The sequence below is a fragment of the Stegodyphus dumicola genome, chromosome 3 (assembly GCF_044657685.1).
Source record: "Stegodyphus dumicola isolate Sdum_Otavi_A_Nest chromosome 3, ASM4465768v1".
Classification (NCBI taxonomy): domain Eukaryota; kingdom Metazoa; phylum Arthropoda; class Arachnida; order Araneae; family Eresidae; genus Stegodyphus; species Stegodyphus dumicola.
Genome location: NC_140770.1, coordinates 189032399 through 189057361, shown reverse-complemented (window position 1 = coordinate 189057361; position 24963 = coordinate 189032399). Strand labels below are relative to the sequence as shown.

The following is a 24963-nucleotide window of genomic DNA, read 5'->3' as shown; positions in this document are numbered from 1 at the left end:
ACACTGTACAGGAAGAAAACCTTTTTATCTCTAGGGCACGGAACTGTGTATCGGAAATTCTAAAGATATGCCCATTTTAAAACTACGAGTATTTTACGATATTGCTGTTGAACTGAATTTTATAGTTTGAGCGAGTAGAACATGATATTTAATAGATAAAGGTAACACTCAAAACATTAAAACAATGCTCCTTTGGATTTAATTTAAAATTTGCAACTTTTCAGAATTTTTTTATTGTTTAAAATTGTATTACATTTTAGAACAATATGAAGATAAAAATGTATTGTACTATATTCAAAATTTCTGATATTTTGACTAATGGTTGCTGGTGACGGAGAGGGAGGATACTTGATGTCTAACATATACCTAACATGGTACATGTACATAGGGATTTCTAACATGGGACATATACCAAAAAAGGTATATAGTATATATCCCATGCTCTCTCTTATCCAGAGCAACACTTCTCAGGGCAGCAAGAGTGCGGTTTCGGGAGCTTATGTAATCTGAGCATAACATTTTGCATAAATATAGGTTTTTACATTGGTTGAAATGGTTCATGTGGTACATAGGGGCATCTTTGGTTTCTCATAGAATTATGAAATGTACATATATGATAAAAATATTCAAGTAAAGCAATATATACATACAGCTTGAAATTACATTATATGCATGAACATAACATGGAATATAAAGAAAAATAAACGTACAACATTTTAAAGGTATACATGTAAAGCAATATAAAAAGAATAAATATAAAGTACAGTGCATTCCGGCTTTATCATGGCTGCACTGTTGTTCTGTACTGTACAGCTGCTAGTTCATGATTTAAAGTTTTCAACGGTGATTAAAATGTCCATACTTATATTAGTTAATCATATTCAGCTTATGTAAGCATAAATAAAAATATAAATAAAATAAAATTCGTAATAAGATGAGTGAATTTGAGTTTAACCGCCAAATAAGGATATTAAAATTTAAATACAGAATGTTCGAAATCTGGTCTGCAAATTTATGAATATTACACTAAATCTTATTTCTGTAACTCCTCCATTAAAATCTTAGTGAATATTTTAATTTAGCTTGGCTAATTATATCTTGCCCCATCGCTGCTATTACGTTGATTCTTCTACAAATTTTATTAATTGCTACATAGTTTGTATTATAAAATTCGTGCATATTGTGTCGTAGTTGATTGGTATGCATAGAGGACATGAGTCTGTCAACGGGCAATGGAAAATATAATGTTCTGAGGAACCTTCAATCCCATGCGCTCAGATGTTCCTTTCTGAGATTTCGAACCTATTGAATTATGCAGGAAATGAACCATGACCTATTATAAATGTTATCCGTGGAATGGCTGTAAGACGTTCAGTTGATACGTTTTCCATAACGTCACACGTTTGTCTTCCAGCTGTGTCGTGATCTCATTCATTTTGCAAATTTTGGACTCCTTTTTCTAAGAAATTGTTTTTAGAGTCAGGAAGGAGCTGGATAGATGAGTACAATATCAGCATGAGTACATCTATATTATCAGCTACTTCTTTAGCTAGTTTTTCCACAATTTCATTACCTTGTATTCATGCGTGTGCTTTCGCTGATTTTAGGTTTATATGCTAAGGTCTATTAATTCTTAGAAAATCCTGCATGTTACTGATGACTAGTGAAGTGCGATAGTAAATAGAAATGATTAAAAATATGAACGTGTTAGAGATAGAAGCTATTTTAATTCCATTAATTTTTATTCCATTATACATGCTATATAACTTCCCATATTGCAAGCGCTTCCGCTTAAAAAACCTGCTATGTTATTCCAAATGTGCTTACCAGATATATATTTGCTTCTAGTCTTTATGCTATATTCCACAAATTCACTTCCGACATCTTCACTTGTTTTTGAACCCTCGGTATAAATAAGGGTGTGTGTTACTTGTGAAATAGAAGGACTATGTTCTTCATCAATTTTGACATGTTCACATGTGCATTTGAACCCTGTATGGATTTGAAGTGTATTGGCTTGGCAATCATACATAAATTGACTGTTCTTGGTATTTTCAAATGTAGCGTCTTTCCGTAATTGAATAAGTTGGGTTTAAACAGCCTCTTGTTCTGCACGAATGTGGTTGGTGATCAAACCTGCAAGGATAGTCGCTGCATCCATTCTTGTCGTTTTATAGGCCTTGCATAGGTCTCTGACGAACAACCACTGAAGCATGAGTAGGTGTTAATTTTGTTACCCCCTGTGGTGAGTACAAATGGACGTAACATACAGTATTATTTCTACTGTACGACTGTATAGAATATAATAACTTTCGCAGATGCAGATTTTATCCTCTAATCCTAGTGATCTGAACATTGACTATGAAAGGTCCACGATTTACTTATGGCCGTGAGAAAAGGACTGTGCTTATTGTCAGCGAAAGGCACCATATTGATGACGGAAAGAATGTGCCCAGCTCAATTTTTTTGATGGAAAACATCCTGGCGAATGGAATGAAGTGATTCCTACACTTCTTACTCAGCCATCAATCTCTCGAGTGGAATTTTGACTCTTAACAGTATTAAGCTCTGCCATGCAGCAAACACAAAGAACCATGTCTTCTCCAAAATTCAAACTTAAGGCGAATGTTGAAGCAGGCCTCCGTGCCACCAAGCCGAATAAGGCATTCCCAAGCAAATAACAGGAGTGATCGATAGTACTGACTGTAGAGTAAAAAATACATGTTAATTGTTTAATAGTTTGATTGATTATTGTAAATTTACGATATTCAGATATATATTTGACATCTTCAACATCAAACAACATCGTCGTTAAATTGTATGCAATAGATTCATCAGATTTTTCTAATTATAGCTTAAGTTATGAATTGTTAAAATTTTACAATGTTATAGCTTTTAACTCTATATCCGTGTAAACGTTTCCAAATTGAAAAATCAAATTCAGTACAGAATTCTTTAAGTGAGAAAAGAAGACTTACTTTGCAACAAATAAGTTTGTCAGAGATATTTAACGATATTCCTTCTTATTTTGAGAATTTTCGCGGCAGCATATCGAGAGCGGCTGCAATTCACTCTTCTACTCTGCGAGAGGTAGATTTAACAGAAATCCAGATCTTATTGGCAGAGTTTTTGCTGGTGAGATAGCCTATAAAAATTTACGAGAGTGAGGAGAAAAAACTTCAAACTATGTGCAAAGTGAAGGGGAAGTTTGAACATATCAAATGTTGAAACTTTATTTTGGAAAGTGCCCGAAATTTATATGCTCAAACGGCGAATGTGAAAATCGGTTGGATCACTTTTGCATAATTTCTCAAAGTGACTGGAGGGACATATTGCATAATTTCTCAAAGTTTTGAAATTCGCTTCTTTCTTCCTGGTCACCTGCGCAGTGCCAGAATTCTCTTTCGTTGTACGTATCCCAACTGGTAAAATTTAAAACATATTTCCTTCTCCAGTCATCCCTTGAGTGGAAAGGTGTTTAAAGTAGTCACTACGCCGGAATAAAATCTACACTAATGTAAGGTATTTTCTCCCTTTTTCCCAGCATGTCTTCGTGGTGTAACGGTAGCACACTCGCAGTGTATTCGAGAAGTTCAAGTTCGAGTCCCGGTGAGGGCAATGCATATTTTCCACATCTTCTGCTTCAAAAAAACCTAATGACTCTACTTTGGCGCTCGAACTAAAAGATGGTGGACGATGATTCGTCACCTCCAGGATTTGCCTATTGGCCTCCTTAATCCCCAATCGCCCTTTAAAAGGGTTAGTATTATAAGGTATTTTTTTCCTCCTTCCAGCATCTCTTCGTGGTGCAAAGGTAGCACAATCGGGAAGTATTCGAGAAGTCCAGGTTCGATTCCTGGCGAGAACACTACTCGTTTTTCCCGTCTTTTGTTTCAAAATAACCTAATGACGCTCTATAGTAATACTAATGAGTTTGCAAAATTTATAATGCAATAGGATGAAAACATGCCCTCTTCCTCTTGACATGGTAGTCAGCGAGCCGGCTGCCGTAGGCTAGGTTCTGAGTAGGGAACTGTAAACATGGGAAGCAATTTGATCAGCAGATTTCCGATTGTCAAACAATATCAGAGCTGTTGGCATCACATTGTACATAGTGATTTATGCTAGTTTCTTGAGAATGATGTTCCTCAGACCAAGTGTAATATAAAGCGGTATATTCCATTCTAGATGTTTATTTCTCTTAAAATGCACATGTAAACTCAATGTATGCTTATACATAGTTCTCATATTTGAGACTTGAGTCACACAAATTCCTTGCATCACATGATGTTTTCAGTTACACATACTAATTCAATAGAAACTCATCACACATTGGTATTCATGTGACAATAGCAACAGCAACAAAAATAATAAAATGAAAAAAAAATATTCTTGTGTATTATATATGTAGTATCTGGAAGTGCGACACAACCACCAGAGGGCCTCACCGATGCGCCAGCAGCGAGGTGAAAGAGGAGTATGACAGAGACTCTTCTGCTATCCCACGCGAAGGTGGTGAGATGTTTTCTGTGCATGACGTGAGAAAGATGTCGGAAGAAACTTTACCTCCTGCACTGAGGAGTCCCTACCATATAATTGTGACTGGAAAGCGCGATGCTTCCTGCTTTCGTAAGGCTTACGATACCTGTAACTGTCGACTGGATGAGCTTAAGCGAATCATCCAAACTGCTGAAGCCAACGGAATTTCTGATGTACCTGTTCCTGGCGGAACAGTCACAACTATTACTCACTTACGGCAAAAATATCAAGAAACTACCAAGGAAGTTAAAAAATCACGGATACAAGCTGAACTATCTGATCTCGTTTACAAACTGATAACTGATCCTCAAAGCGACTATGCGGTGAAGCAAGTTATTCGATTCTTCTTAGAAGAGGCAAAACGACCAGAATCCAGACTGCAAATTTCTGAAAATGGACTAATCACTTTCCCTCCTAAGCTAACACTCTCAAATGGTACTCAATATGGAAGCGAGTTATTACTCCCACTTTGTCGTTCTTTCAATATCCGAGATACAACGGACTATGAAGCTGCCATCCAAGCTGTTCCACTTATTGAAGAAGCACGTGACCATCTGAATGCAGCAATTCCCCTGATCAAGTCACTCCATCCATACCACTTGAAACTCGTGGAACCCGGCCTTGCGGAAATCTTTAATATTCTCAACAAATTCAAGGATGATGTTACCTCAATCCAAGGAAAATGTGAAACTTTTCTCTCCAGTATAGACCACCCAGAAGCGTGTCTTTTCAGAAAACGTAAAACACCATTTCCTGTTCTCACCCTCCCTAGCATTCAAGAACCCTGTGAGTCTACGGACGCCGCCAAGGAAAACACGTTCATCACACCTAAGAAGATCGCACGCCTCAAGAGCCCTGAACCCGTCCTGCAGCCGGAGTTAAGCAAGCAATTTAATGCGTTAGCAAGTGAAGAAAACATGGATACGAACGCTGCCGACAATGCTGAAAACCCTACTATCACTAATAGTCTGAGCAACGTCCCTCACGTTATGATAACTACTACGGACGAGCACCACCAAATTCTCACAGACATCAGTGAAAATACCGAAGCCAAATTCATAGGCAAATTCCATCATGACTGTCTCCGTGTTATTCCTGAAACCTTGGAAGATTACAACCACATTGCAAAATTTTTAAATCAACGTTCTATTGGATTTTTCCTGGTGAAGCACAAAAATGACAGACCCAGAAAAATTGTGATAAAAGGACTGCCTATTAATACCGATGCTGATAAAATTAAGCAAGCTCTGACGGAGTTGAACTTTCAAGTGTGTAAAGTTGCACGCCTCAGAAATTTTCGTACGAAAGCCCCCCTGCCTATTTTCCAAGTTCAACTGCGCCATACTCTGAATATTGATGAAGTCTATGATATCCAGCACCTCCTTCGATTTGCCGTAAAGATTGAGAAGTACAAGCCAAGATTCTCAGTATATCAATGCTACAACTGGCAAAAAATTGGACATTCTTCTGATACCTGCAAACTCCCTCCCAAGTGTGTGAAATGTGCTAAAAACCACATCTCTGCGGAGTGTGATCGTAAAAGGACTGACGAACCTACCTGCAGCAACTGCTCAAAAAATCACGTTAGTTCCTATCGTGGTTGCGAGTATTTTCGGAAATTTACGAAAAAACCCCATCCTTCACAGACAAGACCAGGCGTGAGTTATGCTGACGCGGCTAAATCGCAAAACCCCCCTGTGCCTCTATCTCCCAAAGAAACTGATGACACCCAGCCTCAACAGATTCGAGATATCGGTTGCTCTGAGAAAGAAGGTGATTTTAAATCTATATTGGACCTTATGAGCATTTTCAAACAGATCCAAGAGATTTTCAGTGATGACTGCATTAGAAAGTTTGTTGCAGCTTTCAGAGAAAATCATCAACACCTTCAAGCAGCCCCTAGCAACCCTGAAAAGCTACTAATTCTGATGAACATCTTTCAACTTGCAAGCGACTAATTTTTCAAGGTACAACTATTTATTTCTCCAGGATCATGAAGCCTTTTTGCGGCGTTAGCGCCGTAAAGTTAAGCAGCAGGCAGCCGGGACAGGATTTGGGTGGGTGACCACCTGAGAACTCTCCCGTGCTCCGCCCTTCTCGTTCTCTATTCGTCCTTTCCGGATTACCGCTGCTACTGGTTGGCGGATAACTTTTCCTCCGTGACTTATTCCAGAAGACAATTTCAGCTATGCATTTTTCGTCTGGGCATGTTATTTGCCCCTACCCATGTTACTCTTGTTTCTATTGTCATACACTGTTCTCTCTTTTAGGAACTACCTATGATATGGTAATAGAAAGCTCGAAAATCACCATCACATGTTAATCAGGGATAGCGCAACCGCGCGGGGGCCCGTTTATTGCGAACTGCGTTCGCCTGAGTCGTCTGTCTGCACGTGAAGGTGTAGAATAAGGAACTGTAGTTTTCCATGCGAAGGTGGTAAATTGAACTGTTTAATACATCAGCAAGTGCAAGTAGGCACTAATTGGTTATGTGCTAAGACGTAAAAGCTATACAGAATCCTGTTTGTATCAAACGGCACTTGTATTTAATCTAATTTGTACCTTTTCTGATTATCTTTATTAAATGTTCTGTGGTGTGGAAAACAACGTTGGAATTGTTATTTAGCATCTTCAACTCCCCCACTACAGAAAATCTGGGGCTCTGTCCGAGATATTTGGATATTTGTATACTTCATACTTGGATACTTCAGAGAAGGTACTGTGAAAACTTTGCTTTATTTCTTTCTTGAAGATAGTGATACTTTTGTTTCGTTTTTAAAATGAGTTTCCTAAATAATTTAAAGAAAAGTGATTTAATAGTAATTGCGGAACAAATTGGACAGACTGTTCCAGAAAATGCTAAAAAAGCTGACATTAGAAAAATTATCGAAAATTCTGATGTTTTCAAAACGAACGTTGAATTTGTTCGTGGCGTCGTCAAGTCGATCGCAGAGGATCGGACGCCTAAAACAAGTAATGAACACTATCTGTTAGAGATCGAACGTCTTACTTACATTAGCTCAAATTGAGAAGCAGATTGAATTAGAAAGTTTAAAATCACAATCATTATCGAGTGATAGAGGAAACGCGCAGACTAGTGTTGAAGATATTAAAAGCGTCAAAACACTAACTATAGCTGTACCTCAGAAACCGGAAGCTATGCATTTGTTTTTTCAGTCACTTGAGAAAGCTTTTACTACTAAAAGTGTACCAGTGGAGTTAAAATCAGAAGTGTTGATTAATATATTAGGTGATAAATGTAATAATGTTCTAACGTATGTTTCTGAACAAGAAATCACGGATTATGATAAATTAAAAACTCTAATCTTGAAAGAATTTCAGCCAACACCGCGTGAGTGTTTGAACAATTTTAAAAATGCGCAGAGACATTCATCTGAATCGCATGTTCAATTCGCGTCTCGACTCAGTGCAACTTTCAATTATTATTGCAAGTTAAGAGAGGTAGATGACTTTAAGAAATTGTGTGATCTCATTGTATCTGATAAGTTGTATGAAACTCTTGATTCTAAAACAAAGGAACATATTAGTGTTCGGGAGGGTCAAAGTTGGTTTCAACCTAATCAATTGGGAAGAGAATGTGATTTATTTTATTCATCCAGGGGTAAAACTTTAATTGATACCAGTAACACGCGAATCGAAACTCCAGAAAATAAAAAGCTTAATTTTTTCAAAAACAATCTTAGAAAAGCTCAGAGCAATTTCAAGGATTCAGGGAAGTTTGTAAATCAGGGTAGTAGTAAACCAGAACGTATTTGCTATGTATGTGGGAAGTAAAGGGGAATTATTTCACTTAATTGAGAGATTGTCCCAAACGGTTAGGAAAGGAGGAAAGTTTGTCTCCAAAAAAGGTATCTGGGTTAGAGATTGGATCGAGTAATGCAGCTAGAAATAAGTTAGAATTTATTGAACTGTTGATTGATGGTAAGAAAGTAAAATGTTTAATAGACTCTGGAAGTGAATTGATAGTTGTAAAGAAATCCCTTTTTCCGAAAAAATGGATGTATAGAACTCAAAAGTTCGTTTGGTCACGTGGTTAAAGCGGAAACGGCTAAGTTTATTTTTTCTTTATGCGAAAGCAAAAAACAAAAAGAGATAGAAGCAGCGATGGTTGATGAATTGATAACAGACTGTATTTCCCCCCTTCCTGTCTAAAAATGATCTGTTGTGACCAGGTGATGATTACGCAATATGAAAATGATTCCGTCTCTTCGGAAAGGAATTTTTTGTCTTTTATTTCTGCAGCCATTGAGGGAGACAGCGAAATAGATTCATGGCATAGTAAAGATGAAGGATTACGCAATACTGTTTCCACTCTTATTAATGAGTATAAACCGTTAGAAAAGCCGCGCAGTACAGACTTAAAAATGAAAGTAATATTAAAAGATGATATTCCAGTTTCTCAGCGTTCGAGGAGAATTCCTTTTGCTGATCAAAAAATTGTTGATAAGCAAATAGATGAATGGTTAAAGGATGGGATTTTAAAGCCGTCGTGTTCAGAATATGCTTCGCCAATTGTTTTGTGTAGAAAAAAATCGGGGAAGACACGGATTTGTGTTGACTTCAGGCAGTTAAATAAAAAAAATAGTTAAGGATTCTTTTCCTATGGCACAAGTAGAAGAGGTTTTAGATCGTTTGGGTGAAGCAAAGGTTTTTTTCGACATTAGACTTAAAAAATGGTTTTTTTCATGTTCCAGTTGAGGAAAACTGCACTAAATATTTGGCATTTATTACTCATGGAGGCTTGTACGAATTTCTAAAAGTACCTTTTGGTTTGTGCACGTCCCCTAGTGTGTTTCAAAGATTTATTTATAATGTGTTTAGAGATTTAATTCGCGATGACACTGTTGTTACTTACATGGACGATTTTATTATTCCAGCACGAAACGAGAACGAAGGTTTAGAAAAGTTGAAACGCGTTTTAGAAGTAGCCAAAGAATATGGATTAGAGATTAATTTTAAGAAATGCCAATTTTTGAAAAGAAAACTAGAATTTCTCGGGTATGTTATTGAGGATGGTGCAATTCGCCCCTCTACTGAAAAAACCAGGGCTGTTCAAAATTTCCCGGAACCCAAAAACCTTAAGCAGATTCAAAGTTTCTTGGGCCTTACTGGGTATTTTAGGAAATTTATTGCCAATTATTTAAAAATAGCGAAACCATTAAGTGATCTTCTTCGTAACGGAGCAGAATTCAAATTTGGACCTGAGCAAAAAGGTGCATTTAATAAATTGAAAGAACTTTTATCCACAAGTCCGGTTCTTCATATTTTTAAACAAGGAGCACCATTAGAATTGCATACAGACGCAAGCAGTCATGGTTTCGGCGCTGTATTGCTACAAAAGTCAGATGATGGACAGTTACACCCCATTTACTTCATGAGTAAAAAAAAATAGTTTCCAACAAGAGAAGCTATCTAGCTATGAGCTTGAAGTTTTAGCTATAGTAGAAGCTCTAAAGAAATTCAGTAATTACCTTTTAGGATCTAAGGTCAGGATAGTTACGGATTGCGATGCTTTCCAGAAGACCATGTTTAAGAAAGATCTAACCCCTAAAGTGGCGAGATGGGCGTTACTTCTAGAAGAATTTGACTATGAAATTATTCACAGATCTGGGCAACAAATGAAGCATGTGGATTCGTTAAGTAGAAACGCTGTTATGATGGTTACTTGTTCTCAGGGAGAAATTACAGCCAAAATTGCAGCTGCGCAAAGAAGTGATGAGCGTCTCCAGTTGCTAAAATCCTTAGTCGAGCAAGGACTAAAGAAATATTTTCTAGTGAAAAATGGAGTATTATACAAGTTCGACAGTGGTCGTGAGCTACTTGTGGTACCCGAGGCATTAGAGTTAGAAATCATACGTAGTATCCACAACAAGGGACATTTCGCAGTGTCTAAAACAGAAGATCTGCTGAAAACCGACTTTTATATTTCTAACCTTAGAAAACGAATTGAGCAAGTTATTTCAAATTGTGTAGAATGTATTTTGTGCGACAGAAAACGAGGTAAGAGCGAAGGATTGCTGAATCCCATACCAAAAGATAGTATCCCTTTGAGCACTTTTCACATCGATTTTATAGGACCATTACCGTCGACAAATAAGAACTACAATCACATCTTAACCGTGGTTGATGCATTCACAAAGTTCGTATGGCTCTATCCAGTAAAGTCTACATCAGCTCAAGAGGCATTGCAGAAGCTGAAACTGCAACAATCAACTTTCGGTAGTCCTTTTAGAATTATAAGTGATAAAGGTACGGCGTTTACCTCTAAAGACTTTGAAGATTACTGTAGTCAAGAGAAGATCCAGCACATATTCACAACTACCAGCGTTCCTAGAGGAAATGGACAAGTGGAAAGAATTCATCTCACTGATTCCAGTCCTATCCAAATTATCCATAGATGATCCAACCAAGTGGTACAAATATGTCGGAGATGTACAACGGATCTTGAACAGCACTAAGAGCAGAAGCACAAAGAGTTCTCCATTTGAGCTTCTCACTGGTGTTAAAATGAGAAATCGAGAGGACTTAAAGATTATGGAAATTCTTGAAGAAGAAGAAAGAAATATTATGATGAAAGATCGAGAAGATATGAGAGAGGAAGCAAGGAAAAACATTCTAAAAATTCAGGAAGAGAATAGAAAAACATACAACAAGAAGAAAAAAGAGGCACGAGTATACAATGTGAACGACTTAGTTGCCATACAAAGAACGCAATATGGAGGTGGACTAAAGTTAAGGCTAAAGTTCTTCGGCCCATATCGTGTAACAGCGAGGAAAGGCAAAGATCGTTACCAGGTGGAAAAAGTGGGACACCATGAAGGTCCTGGATGTACCACTACAGCAGCTGATCTCATGAAGCCGTGGACTTCTACTATATAGAACTATGTGTGGTTCTTCCACACTTCTTTCTTTTTGTTTTTTCCCTTTTCTTTTGTTTTTTGAAAATTTATTTTCAGGTGCTGTCTTGATGTTCCAGTGTTGCTGATCCGTGTTTTCGTGGACGAAAAAGCGTCAGGAAGTCCGAGTTGTAGTATCTGGAAGTGCGACACAACCACCAGAGGGCTTCACCGATGCGCCAGCAGCGAGGTGAAAGAGGAGTATGACAGAGACTCTTCTGCTATCCCACGCGAAGGTGGTGAGATGTCTGTCTGCACGTGAAGGTGTAGAATAAGGAACTGTAGTTTTCCACGCGAAGGTGGTAAATTGAACTGTTTAATACATCAGCAAGTGCGAGTAGGCACTAATCGGTTATGTGCTAAGACTGGTAAAAGCTATACAGAATCCTGTTTGTATCAAACGGCACTTGTTTTTAATCTAATTTGTACCTTTTCTGATTATCTTTATTAAATGTTCTGTGGTGTGGAAAACAACGTTGGAATTGTTATTTAGCATCTTCAACTCCCCCACTACATATATAAATGCAAATGTTAAGTATAGCAGTCCAATATAATGTATCAAATAATTTGTATAAATAAAAATGAAATTTTCTTATAAGCTACAAAATGTTAGATAATGTAATAATCTTTGGAAACTAGTAAAATTAATTATTTTGCAACCTTATACCATTTAGGATTCGGTTACATGCTTGTTTTGATTCGCATTTTGTGTAATTGTTGCATAATTGTCGAAGATTAAATGTCAAATTAAAGACTCGTTTCTTTACAAGGTTTGGTTTTCATAATGTTAATTAAACTCAGGGTTATTTGAGTGCAACAAAGGACACATGGGTTATTTGTCTATGAGATATGCCTTAGTGAAACACTCTCTAAGAAAAACTGGCGATACACATTTTTTAAAAAAGACCACGAAAATCAGCCCTGCTGCTAGGCCATTCGCTTGGATTCGAATACGGAAAGAACTTCCAGCATTAAGCGGTCTTAAACGACTGAATTGTACTAGCATAAATGTAAAGAATACTCTTAAATCTCGATAGTGTGTGCTTTGTAAATCTCTCCTTGTAAAATATTTATTGATAATTACTATTATTTACAGGTACTTCGCATCCAGTTTGATGTATCTATAAACCTATTTGCATTCCCTCACCAAGTGCCTATCATCCGTAGATGTTAGACCTTCCCGATTCCAACTCATGACTCCTAAAACATATTTCTGTGGTAAGCACTTGTTTATAGTTTTCTATGTAAGATTTATTAAATTGTATTTGCAAGGAATTAAAGACATCCTCCTATATGCTCTTGAGATGCAGCTGTTAACATGATGCGTCAGTTATTTATTAGAATTAAGTGCGTTTTTAAAGACTCTCAGTTCCAACTCCTTTTGTTCAGCGTATATGCACCCAAACTAAAGCCTCGTGTCCCGCGTATAGTATGTATATCACCCAAACTAAAGTAATGGATAATAACTCATATCCAGTTGGTCAGTTCGAGCTCATTGGGCATTTCCTATTCATTTTTAAGTGTAGGTATTAGTCAGCATGTATAAAAAATTCGAAGCATTCTTGGTCGCTTTAGTCCTACACTAGTTAGCTCTCCGGTTTCGTAATTAGGGTGTATAGTGCTATTCATATGCTCATCAGTTCAGGCTAGTGCACAGCTCATTTTTAGTTAGCTCTCAGGTTTCGTCGTTAGGGTGTATAGTGCTATAGTTCAGGCTAGTGCACAGATCATTTTTGACACCTTGGCTACCATGTGTATCACCGGTGATACACAGCGGCCTTTCTTTTCGGAATAGTGTGCACCGAATATGATTTTCATAGGTTTCGCTGTGTTTGCAGCCGTGTGAGACACCGGTATTTCACAAACACACAGTTTTATACGGTCAAAATTATATTTACGTCCTCTGAAAGTTTCTCGATATTTTTGGCTTCCGCTTCTGGAAGCTTTGTCTCATAAATTGTTATGTGATTTTAATATATATTTTGCTGCAGTAACTTTTAATTAATTATGTTTTACATGGCAGTAAGACAATGAAATTGTAATTAAACGAGATTGTGTTGATTTTTAAACGAATACAAAACTAGTGGTACATTCTGAGATGGTTAAGTTCTCCATTTTCGGTTATATATGCTATATTACTATTTTTATTATAATAATACTATTTTCAAATTTTACTAATTTTTACCATCAAAACAATGAATTCTCGTATTACTTTATGATGTATTAAGTTATGATCCATTCATAAATAAAATTAATGTAGAAGTTCATAATCATGCAACTAAAAATGAAATGTGAAAATAAACAAAACAAGTTCAAATGAAATCTAGGTTAGAATAAATGGGACAGGAAAACACTAGAATTAAAAGATGGTGCAATAGAGTATTTTACCCGATTTTGCTGTTGCAGGCAACTTGTTAAGTAACGTTGTTTCATGAATTCCTAATGGCTCAGTTCTGCCCAAACTAAATTGGTGGACTATTAAAAATTAATATTTATTAAAAAGTCGGCCAAACGGGAAAGTAGTTAGTCATTCTGACTGCCGTACTGAAGGGTCTGGGTTCAAATCCCGGAGAAGGCATGAATGTAATTTGCCCGTCCTTTCATAAGAGACAACGATAACCTGTTTATTTGGGGCCTCCATAACACCGCTCCCGGCCATATCAGTGTCCAAAGCTTATAAGCAGCTAGAGCCCGTCATTGGCGGAAAATATTTTATAAAAAACTCAATATTAAACTCAATTACCATTATTATAAAAAACTCAAATTGTGAACAATAATTGTTCACTATTAAAACGTCAAATGTATTGTCTACCATTCTTGTTTGAGCACTATACAGGGTAACACTAAGAGATTAGGAAACCGAGGTGATTTTGGATTGGGCACTATGGGATGGTCTTCATGTTCTAGTAGTTTTTAAGCAGAGAAAAGTGTAAAGAATAAAAGTCATTCCTCTACGTGCTATTCTGATTCAATCATTCGCACACTGATCTGCTTATTCGGAAACCTCAGTTTTGACGTCGGCAAAGAGTATATGAATTGTTTCCGGTATTCGCCGCAAACATAACTGCAAAAACATCGTAGAGAAAACAACGCAAGGCGAAAACGTGGTGATTTGCAAATACATGTTCGCATAATCATCGCAAGAAATAATTAGGAATATTTTTATTTTCATATTTCATATTTTGGAATTAATTAACTAATAAATATTCTCTGAAAAATAAGAAGTAAACTCAAAATGCTTAAATTCAAAAACTGAAAATTAATAGAAAATTAATGCCTTGTTTTCTCCTCAAAGTGTTCAGCCGCAATGTTCCGCAGCATGTTTTTCCTCGTAACCAATTTTTTAAGACTGCTTAGTCTGCTTCTCTTTCTGCGTTTCATGCATATTTACCGCCCGCAGGAATAGAAGTAGTAAAATTAATTTACTTCGTAATTTTTGGAGTAAAAATATTATGCTGTTTTTCTTAGCTTCAAGCTGTAGAAATTGTCTTTCGATTCCAAATACCTTATTGTTTTAAAATTTGTTAATTTATAGAATATTGTTGTTCAAAGAAATGCGTAAATAATTCTAATTACAAAAGATGTATGTAAACAGCTAAATTTGGTGTAATAAAAATAAGGCGAAATTTTTCCTCATTTTGAAATTAAATTTCCCTTACTGTAATAAAAAATAACAAATCTGAATTCTTGATTCCTTTTTATCAAACTTCTGAATGATTATGCTACTATAACAGTGCTGAATACCATAATTTACTCACGAATAAGTTGTTCATATACATAATGCAGAGATATAAATTATTTAGGTTATTTAGTGAAAATTAGAATGCCCTATGTATTGTCCTAGTAAATTGTACATATATATATTTAAATTACTGTTAAATTTTGTGCTATACTAGGTGTATAAGCTATTTCTGCATCTTTCTTAGCATGCCTTCGTAGTGTAATGGTCAACACGCTCAACGCGTATTCATGAGTTTCGTGGTTCGATTCCCGGGGAGAACATAGCTCATTTCTTCGATTTCCATGTTTCGAAAAAATCTAATAACTTTACAGTGGCGGCTGAACTAAAAGGTGATGAATGATGATTCTTCATCACCACAATTTGGCGATTGAGTTTCCTAATCCCCAGTCGCTCTTTAAAAGGAATAGTATATAAGGTATTTCTCCCGCCTTCTAAGCATGCCTTCGTAATGCCTTTTCCTTAGTGCTCAGGACGCTGGACGCGTATTCGAGAGGTCCGTGGTTCAATTCCTGGCGAGGGCATTGTTCATTTTTCATCTCTTCTACTTCGAAAAAAACCTAATGACTCTGCAGGTGTTTCCAAAATATTTGCTCGACGTGCTAAATGTAACTCGAGCTATTATTCGTTGATGTCAAATTATGAAAGGAATGAAAGATCTTGAACTGATTTGGATTAAAAGAAAGAAACTGATATTTAGCACGTCTGTATAAAAATTTTGAAGCACTAAATCGTTCTTTATTCTACAGAAATGTTTTTATGAAACGCGGTTATGTAATATACTAAACTGTTTTGAAAAACATTATCAAAGTTATACTGTTCAAAATACCTTCCTGAATGAATTAAAAAAATGTTACAAACATTGATTTTAGGAGCCTTAAAAATTAATTGCGTTTAGTGTGAATATTTGAATTTTGGTCAACGGAAATTTGAAATCAGCAAACTATTTGTAATTTCTCTAAAGTAAAGTTTACCCAAAAGACATTCCTGAAGTAAATAAATTTTAGAAACTTGCATTCGAAATTAACATGTCTCGTTGCCTTATGCCCTTTTTGTATTAATGTAATCCTAAAGGCAACGAGGCCAAAAGAATTTTAACTAGTCAGATCTTGGAAAATTTCGATTGTTTGGGTTTGATACATCGCTTTTGATAACTGATTCTGCTCCAGAATATATATTTATCATTGGCACATTTTCTAATCCGAATCTTATATAAATAAAAACTGCGTGTATTTTTGTTAAAACTAACACGGGAAGATAATATTCAGAGATAGAGTTTTTTTTTTACTTGATTTGACTCTTAAATTGAAAATGTGACTAAAAAAAGGGAAATTGGGTAGCCTTCAACTAATCAAACATTCTATAGATATTTACTTTATTTTTTTACCACTTTATGTAAGGTACAGCATTCCACTCAAAAGTGTTGAAAAAAATAAGTATATCTAAATTTGATCCCTAGTAAATTTAATATTACATGCTCATCACTTTATTTTAATGAAACCTAAAATATTAATTATTTCTTGCTACGCAGTATCTTATACATGAACGTTGTTTATTGGACAGATATTAACTAGTAAAGAAAAAAATCGTTTTCCTCCGTGTAAACATTTTTCCTCAAGATGTGTCATATATTAATGTGCAAGAAGCAACTTTTTCAACTTATCTGCCATTCGGAAGGTATTATAGCAAAATGGGTTTAATGCTCATATCCTAATAAAATAATTCCACGAAGTTCGATAGGTGTAAATATTGAAACAGTATATCTGACTTTCCGTTCAAAAGAAAAGAAATTTACGTCTTAAAAACTTACATACAAGAGTTATTCTAGAATGAGTGTATAAATCAATGTACCATTAATGAAGTTAACTTTTCAACTGTCCCGTTGGTAACCCTTGTTGATACATGATACATGATAATGCAATAATGAAACAAGAAGGAAATAATATTTTAAAATATTCACAATTGCTATTATATTATCAGTTCCTTGTTTTAGAAATATTACGCTATATATTTTTCTTTGTATTGCAATCTCGAAATATTTCGTGTATCATATTTCAGTGAAAATATCCAATCTGGCCGCTATCAAATGTAATTTAACGATCATTTTGAGTGACGTGACATCTGTACGTAAGGAAAGAATAAAGGATTTTCCTCCCTAAACAAATTATAAAAAAGATTTAAAACGGATTTAGAAGAGATTTTATTTCATGACGTCTGTACGTAGGTACGTATGTATACATATCGCATAACTCGAAAACGAGGAGCTTCAAAACGATGAAGTTTTGTTTATAGAACTGCTATAATATGTTGATGTGCAACTCTTATTTTGGTTGCAATCGCCCGCACTAAAAGTATACAACTATATGTTCATATATATATCCACTCTGTTACTCTGCTCAGTAAGCTCAGTTTATTCTTATATGTTTGTAAATTGTGTATTTTTTTGCTTTGAAAATGATTGAATTATGTTATTCGTTTTCTCCGGTTAAGATTTTTATGCCTTTAGTTAACCTGAACCTTACAGCTGTAGAATTATCAACAATTTAAAAGTTGCTTAAGTGCGGCTAAGCCTAATTTTTTTTTTACCATAGAAGCCATATTTGTTTACATTTGAAACTCAGCAGAATAGTGGATTTGTTGCCAATCTAGACTAACTAAGCTTCGTAACAACAAAGTAACGTCTTCTTTTATTATTGCGAATTAAATTATGCTTAATCCATTCTGGAATTATCATTTAAGTTTCTAAGATATCCCATATATTGACTCAGCATAGCATCCGATTAACTACTTCATCATCTAGATTCATTCATCTCAGACAGTTTGTGAAATACATGTGTCGTATAATAATACTTGTATACAATCTGTAAAAATTAATTAACATTAATTAATGTTATTCTGTCTAATTTTAGTTAATGTTTATTCTAGGCAATTAAATAAATTTCTAACTAATTCTTCTGTGAAATTTTCTGACAATAGTTTTTCTACGAGGCCTGTGAAATATATTTCATGCAGTTTTGCTAGTACATATCAGATGACCAGAAATGTTGCAATCTGAATGTTTCTGGTAATTCATATCTTAAACTGGAATCTAAGCTAATCTTAAAAGATATGCTATTTATTCATCTCATTTCTACAGAAAAATATACTTGAAATATCCAAAACAGCTCGCTATATACCCAGACAACACATATTCAAAAATTTGTTTATAATGGTGAAATAATGGCAAATAAACCCGCTGACCGCAACAGAGCGCTAAGGGCAACAGACAAAGACTCTATTGTGGGTCTTCGCAAAGATTGATGTCAGATATGGCAGAGAATGGTACCTTTGGTGAAAATCTTTGTAATTAATCAAGTGCAATTAGTATGATAAACATTTGTAACATTTAAATTTTGTTTTATGAATATATATTCATTAATGCTTTTTTATTATAGAAATACAATTAAAATTTTAACCAAGTACTCAAATGATTGTGTTAATATCCATTCCCGTTTAATTCTATCTTCGTGATACCTGGAACATTATTCTATTGTTTCATCCTAATGATATATTTAAAGATGCTAATAATTTATCTTTTTAATCTTTGGGAATTATAAACTATATTATGCGCATATTTATTTCTCTTGCATTTCCCGTCAAATTCTAAATGTGTTTAATTCATTTTCCATACATTATATACCAGTTTTGTTTACATGAAATAAATTTTTATACTTCATTACCTGTTAATATTTATTCTTATCACCACAATGTATACCAATAGAAAAACATCTTATGTGAACGCCACATGATCTTCCTTGTATGGCCTAGATAATTACATATATTACTTGTTAAGTTTCATTTAAACTTATTTAATCGAATTATTCTAACTTAATTAGAGATCTTGAAATGAAAAATTGCAAATTTTGAAATGATCACTTCTGGTCAGTTTTTGCCTTCGGAAGTCAAACACGTTGTATCTTTATTTTTTCGTATTGAATATTAAAACTTTCCAAATATATGTTTAGAAACCGGGAAACTCTATTAAAAGTTAGATTTCGCTTATTGTCGAAAATTATTATTTTTTTTTAATTTGACGTTGCCAAACGTGAATACATTTGTCATTTAAAACACTTCTGTAAGTGGAGGTATAGGACTATTGCCAACGATTACGAAAAGTAGGTAAGAACGACGTAACGATTTTTAAGCCGCGTAAGGGGATGGGGATATATATAAAGATTCACTTTTGGTGCTGCCGATTGCAAAAGAACACGGAAATGCACAACTAGATGTTATACCAGTTCCACATAAAAACTTCAATGTTCTACGTCTAAGCGTTTTTGAATTATGCGAGATGCATACATACAAACATATGGTCTACCATACATAAAAACATACGTCCATTTTATAATACGTTTTGGAGCAAAGGATCCTTTGTTCTGCCCGTACGTATAGACATCACGCAAAAAAAAAAAAAAAAAAAAAAAAAAAAAAAATGCACCCAAATGGGTTCGGGAAATATCAGAAATGGATATTTCCGTTGAGATATGATACCCGAAAATTTTTGCGATTAGAATACTTCTTTTACTGCGTACAAAGAAGTAAAAATATTATAAAATAGCAATATGTTTTTAACTTACTTCAACATGAAGAAAGAGATGATAATAAATTTTAAACCTTTTTCACTAGTAAAATTTATTGTTAAGCATATTAAAAGATTCTACATCTTGCAATACATTACTTTAGATCCAAAATGTGAAAGATATTATCCTACATTTCAGTCAGAGCAACAGGTTCAAACGCTCTGTCCAGGTGTAATTTCTATCCATTCAGAAGTTACTACGTACCATTACTAAGAGTAGAATGCGACAGTTTAAGATATTTATCGTCACATGGCTTTGTTCTGGGATTTGAGAATAACAGCTGTAGACAGACTAATTGCTCACTTGTTTCATCCGCATGCACTTGTGCTTCGAGGTCCACTCAAATAATTAGAATTCGGATGGCGTGTGGTCAGTGCAAACTCACGTCGCTATTCCGAGATTGTTTCGACTGAGAGCTAGGAGTATATTTACCAGTTAATTTAACATCAAAAGCACCTGTGCAAGCAATGTCAGATTTAGCATTAAATATATAACAAAGGCGAGAAGCTCTGGACTTGACGTTTATCAGTTCCTTGAAATCGGATGAGAAACAAAACTTAAATATTGCAACAAAATATGTCTCTTTGTTTACACACTTTTCGTTGATTGTCGTTTCTATAATACAAACAGATTAGAGAAATTACTTTGAATGTCCGTCTTTGACCAGTGACTTTGAACACGGGTTCATAAGGGAATTTCTTACACCATATGTTAAAATCAGAGGCATGTTTATTATGAAACAAAACTGTCATCTTTTTTGCATGAAGAACTTTAAATGTGATTGTTATTAAAAACTATCTATTATTGAAAAAGAAACAGATCGCCGAAAATACTTCCCTCTTTTTTTTTTTTTTTTCCTAAAACCACTCAGGCCGCGACTACGAGCACAAAAATGTATGCATCATTCGAACCGATTTATTGACAAAATAGGATGAAAGGAACATAAATCGTGAGTAGAAATTTTTACGTTCACATTTTTCTCCCTCTTTATTTTCACTGCGTTCAAAGTCCACAGATTTACGGCAGCAGAAAATTACTTTTAAGTAATCTAGATAATTTACTGATATTCATTTGTATTTAATTGTTTGATTAATGTGCATTGATATATTAGTAAAAATATGAGTATCTCGGAAGTTTAATTTACTATATATATATATATATATATATATATATATATATATATACCATTTTATGATAAAGTATAATAAATAACTATTATTGCACTATAATTGCTATTAGAAATATTCAATTTTTATATTTCATTGTACAATTTTCATTACAATGAATTAATACTATAATTATTAATTATTATATATCTTTATTTGTCTTAGAGATAAGGTATATGAACAATGATGTACCCTGAAAAAACGAAATTTCTTAATGATTATTTATAATAATTATACGACAGTAAATAATTATTAGAGCTACTTAATTAATTCTAATAATAATATCATAATAAATAATTATTATATGCTTTAATTTTGCGGGCTAAATCTACATGTATTTATTATACATAGTTGAATTGGGGGGTTAAATTGGGTTGAATAGTTGAATATACAACTATGTATATGTTTATAAAGGCATTTATTATACATAGTTGAATTTAAGTTTAGAGAAAATAACAAAAATAATTCCTGCATAAATGATAAAATTTTGACAAAATTTGGTTAGATAACTGTTGATCTTTCTTCTTTTCTTTTTTTTTTTTTCTACCACGGAACGAATATTACCTCTAAAAATATAATTCAATTATTTTTAAGAATCTTATTTTTAAAAGTAAACAGTGAAATCAATGAGTCATCTTCAAGTAAATTCATATTTTCTGAAAAAAAAATTGTCAACAATATTTGGGTTTCAGCGTTACACATCAATGCGAATCTTTGTATTATTTCTGCGAATATGATGTAAAGGCGCAAAAGCCAACTGACGACAGAATTAATCGACGACAACAGTAAATTCCCTCTTTTCGGAGAAGAACGAACTCTTAGGTGACCTCCTCACACTGCGGCACGTAATTAACACCTCTTTTGGACGATCTTAGATGTTTTGGCATAATGCCAATATAGGTTGCGGTTGATGCGATCGAATTAAAATTGTTACATATTTTAGAAGAAATAGTATAATTTACGTGCAAAATACTACATGCGAGGATGTGGATTTATTGAAACTAACATAGTTGCTTGAAAAAAAAATCAAATGAATCCACTAAATCCCAAACTTATATAAAATATATAACTATTACCTGTTACTTCATTTTGACAGCGATTATGATAAAATTTCATTCCATTTACCTTCTTTTTGTATATAATTTTGGTATATACAAAAGATCTTGCAATTATTAAGGAAAGAATTCCGTTATGACGTATGACACCATTACTCACTTTCGTTCTAAAGTAGTATTCTTCATTATTATCTACAAACTGTTGCCTTTTATCAGATAACTATTCTGTAGATGTTCGGTGCTACGGAAGACGTTTTGTAGTCTGTTACGAAAGTTTTGCATTGTCTTACTCCTATAAATCGGTTATTAAAATTATATAATGACATTTATATTGACGTTATTCCGTTCAAGGGATATGGAATAAATGAGAGGAATACGGTATGAGCTCCTAGCCTAACTATTGTAGCTTCCTTTGAATCTGAATGAATATCTGGTATAGAGATATACGTTGTTACAAAATGATACCACTTGCTAACGATTGGTAAAATCGCTGAACACTGGTAGTTTGGTCCGGGGATCGTATCCCTGTCAACCGACTAGTTGAATGGCCGTTTTTGTAGTTTCCCCATGTGTTACGAATAAAGGATCCAGTTTGCTTAAAATGTCTTCTACAAAGGCATACCTTCCTCAAGCAGATAGCCCTATTGTGCTTTGTCATTGTCAGATAAACCAAACCAAAACTGAAAATCTTCCACCAATAAACTATTTTCTGGCAAGGTACTACAACCTATGAAATGTAGTTCCAATTTAATATTAGGATCGGTGATATCGCAATCTCTCCCTAAAACGTTCACTTAGGCCAAGAAATGTCTGGGGTTCAGCTATGCGTTCTAGACAGTGTATACAATCCGTGTATGCCCTGGTGGCATCACGCTGGATCTTCAAGCTCTTCAACGTGTTTCTGCCACGTTGTGTTCATTTATGCAAATTGCAATATCTGAATACTGCTTTTCTAAACTTCTTTTCTCTGTCGCACTTCGAAATAATCTGCAAGGTTAATATCTTCGCTTTTTATTTGAAAATACACTTTGTGTACTGCCTTGCTCCATCTAATAAACACAGGCTCAAAATTTCCGAATTCAAACGCGTTACCAGATGGAAATGCACAAACTTGCACACAAGTATACATACATACACATTAATGCATATCTATTCAAACATATTAGTGTACTTACCTGCAACACAAGGCATCCCATCAATTCAGTACGCGCTGCATATACGAATTTGAACGAAAATTCATATCTTAGCTTTCTTCGCTCTACATCCTCACTTGGAGTTATAGAATTGTTAAGTAAACTCTACGGACTAGGATGCATTTTAACTTTTTATGTTTTCCTGTAATTTCTCATACTTTTATTATATTATAAGGTATTTCTCCCGCTTTCCTAGCGTGCCTTCCTGGTGTAGTGGTCTGCATGCTGGGCGCGTATTACAGAAGTCCGTGGTTCGATTCCCTGCGAAGGCGGTTGACAATTTTTCATCTTGCCTGCTTTCAAAAATACCTAATGTCTCTACAATATTTTAAAGATATTTATATATAAATCATACTTTTATTGCAGCATTAGGAGTCATCAGAACGAGGTAAACTGAGAGTGGAACACATGAGACATTTGCTTCAAGTTTTAGGCATTAGGTTACAATTAATAATTTTCAAATTAAAAAGAAATCTGTGCAATTGTTACGACGAATAATCCTCAAAACTATACTAAAATGACATAGCGAACCAGCTGAGATTTAGAAAATGGATTTAATTCGTTTATTAAGGGTTAAAAACTACAGTGCTTTGGACCTAATTTTAGGAAGCTAAGTTGGAGAAAAACTCTGCCATCTCCAACTTAGCTTTGGTAGCTCTGGGGAGAATAAGTTTGTAACAGAAGGCAAAATAAACTCAAGTGCACTTTTGCAGTAATGTATATAGCAATAAAACTTATCAAATAACATGAAATAGTACTTACGTATTATCGCAACCACATTGGTGCAGTATGACATATTTTATAGAAGAAAAAAGTAATTTCTTTTATAGCAAAAATTATATATCACATATATACTACATAACATTGCGTTCATATTTTCCATTTCACCAAAAGACAATTAGTAAACCTTGTTACAAAATTGGTTTTTGTTTTTAATTGCTTTAAGAAAGAATTCGAAACATTGTTCCTTTAGCGATTAATATAATGCATTCATGCAGAAATTTCACCTCTATTTCTTCTGTTATAAGAAATTCCTAAAAGCACAAATTTCAAAATCCAGTTTAAGACGAAAAAAGCCATCATAATTTTTCTATAAAAGCTGTTGCAACTTGGAATACAACAAAAAGTACCCATACAAAAATGACGAAGTTGGAAACTGAATATTTATCACGCGCATGGTTGCCTGAATAATTGCTGAGTTTGTGGTGAAGCTTTGATGACTTCTGCTAAGGTGGTTGTGATAACACGTAAGTACCAAATAAATTATAAAACTAATATAGACACAGCAGAAGGTACCACAAAACATTATTTTCACTCATAAAATCTCATCACTTCTTTGAGGAAATATCTGACCATTTTTATCTCTCGTAGAATAAATTGGTTCCTACTTAAAGTTATTTGGTAATTACATAAATTATCGATCTGTAGATTTAATCTCGATTCTAAGCCTTAATCAGCAGCAGAATGACACGAAACTTCGGATTGCAAGTTTCTATCAGCTTCTTCGTTTCTTTAAAGAATTTAAGTTTAATTGAGAGATAAGCATCTTTCGGAGAGACAAATTGTAAAAATTGGATATGCCGATGGGAAAGCAAATTTAAATGTACAATTGTAAAAGAAATTATGGCATCAACTTATGAATGCATTCATATTGTAAGTAATAGCTCATTCTGCTGGTAACTGAAAGGTCCGTGGCTCGAATCCCGCGATAGCTTAGTGACTTTTCATATTCTTC

General features: G+C 34.5%; 1 protein-coding gene across 2 annotated transcripts in view; it reads left to right on the top strand.

Annotated features, from left to right (window-relative positions):
* LOC118185412 (nephrin-like) overlaps positions 1-24963 on the top strand; it is a 1505573-nt gene that overhangs the window by 1466756 nt on the left and 13854 nt on the right. For both annotated transcript variants that reach the window (XM_085813712.1, XM_085813714.1), the window contains one exon: positions 12553-12674. The gene's annotated coding sequence lies outside the window, so the exon portion shown is untranslated. The remainder of the gene's footprint in view (positions 1-12552; positions 12675-24963) is intronic.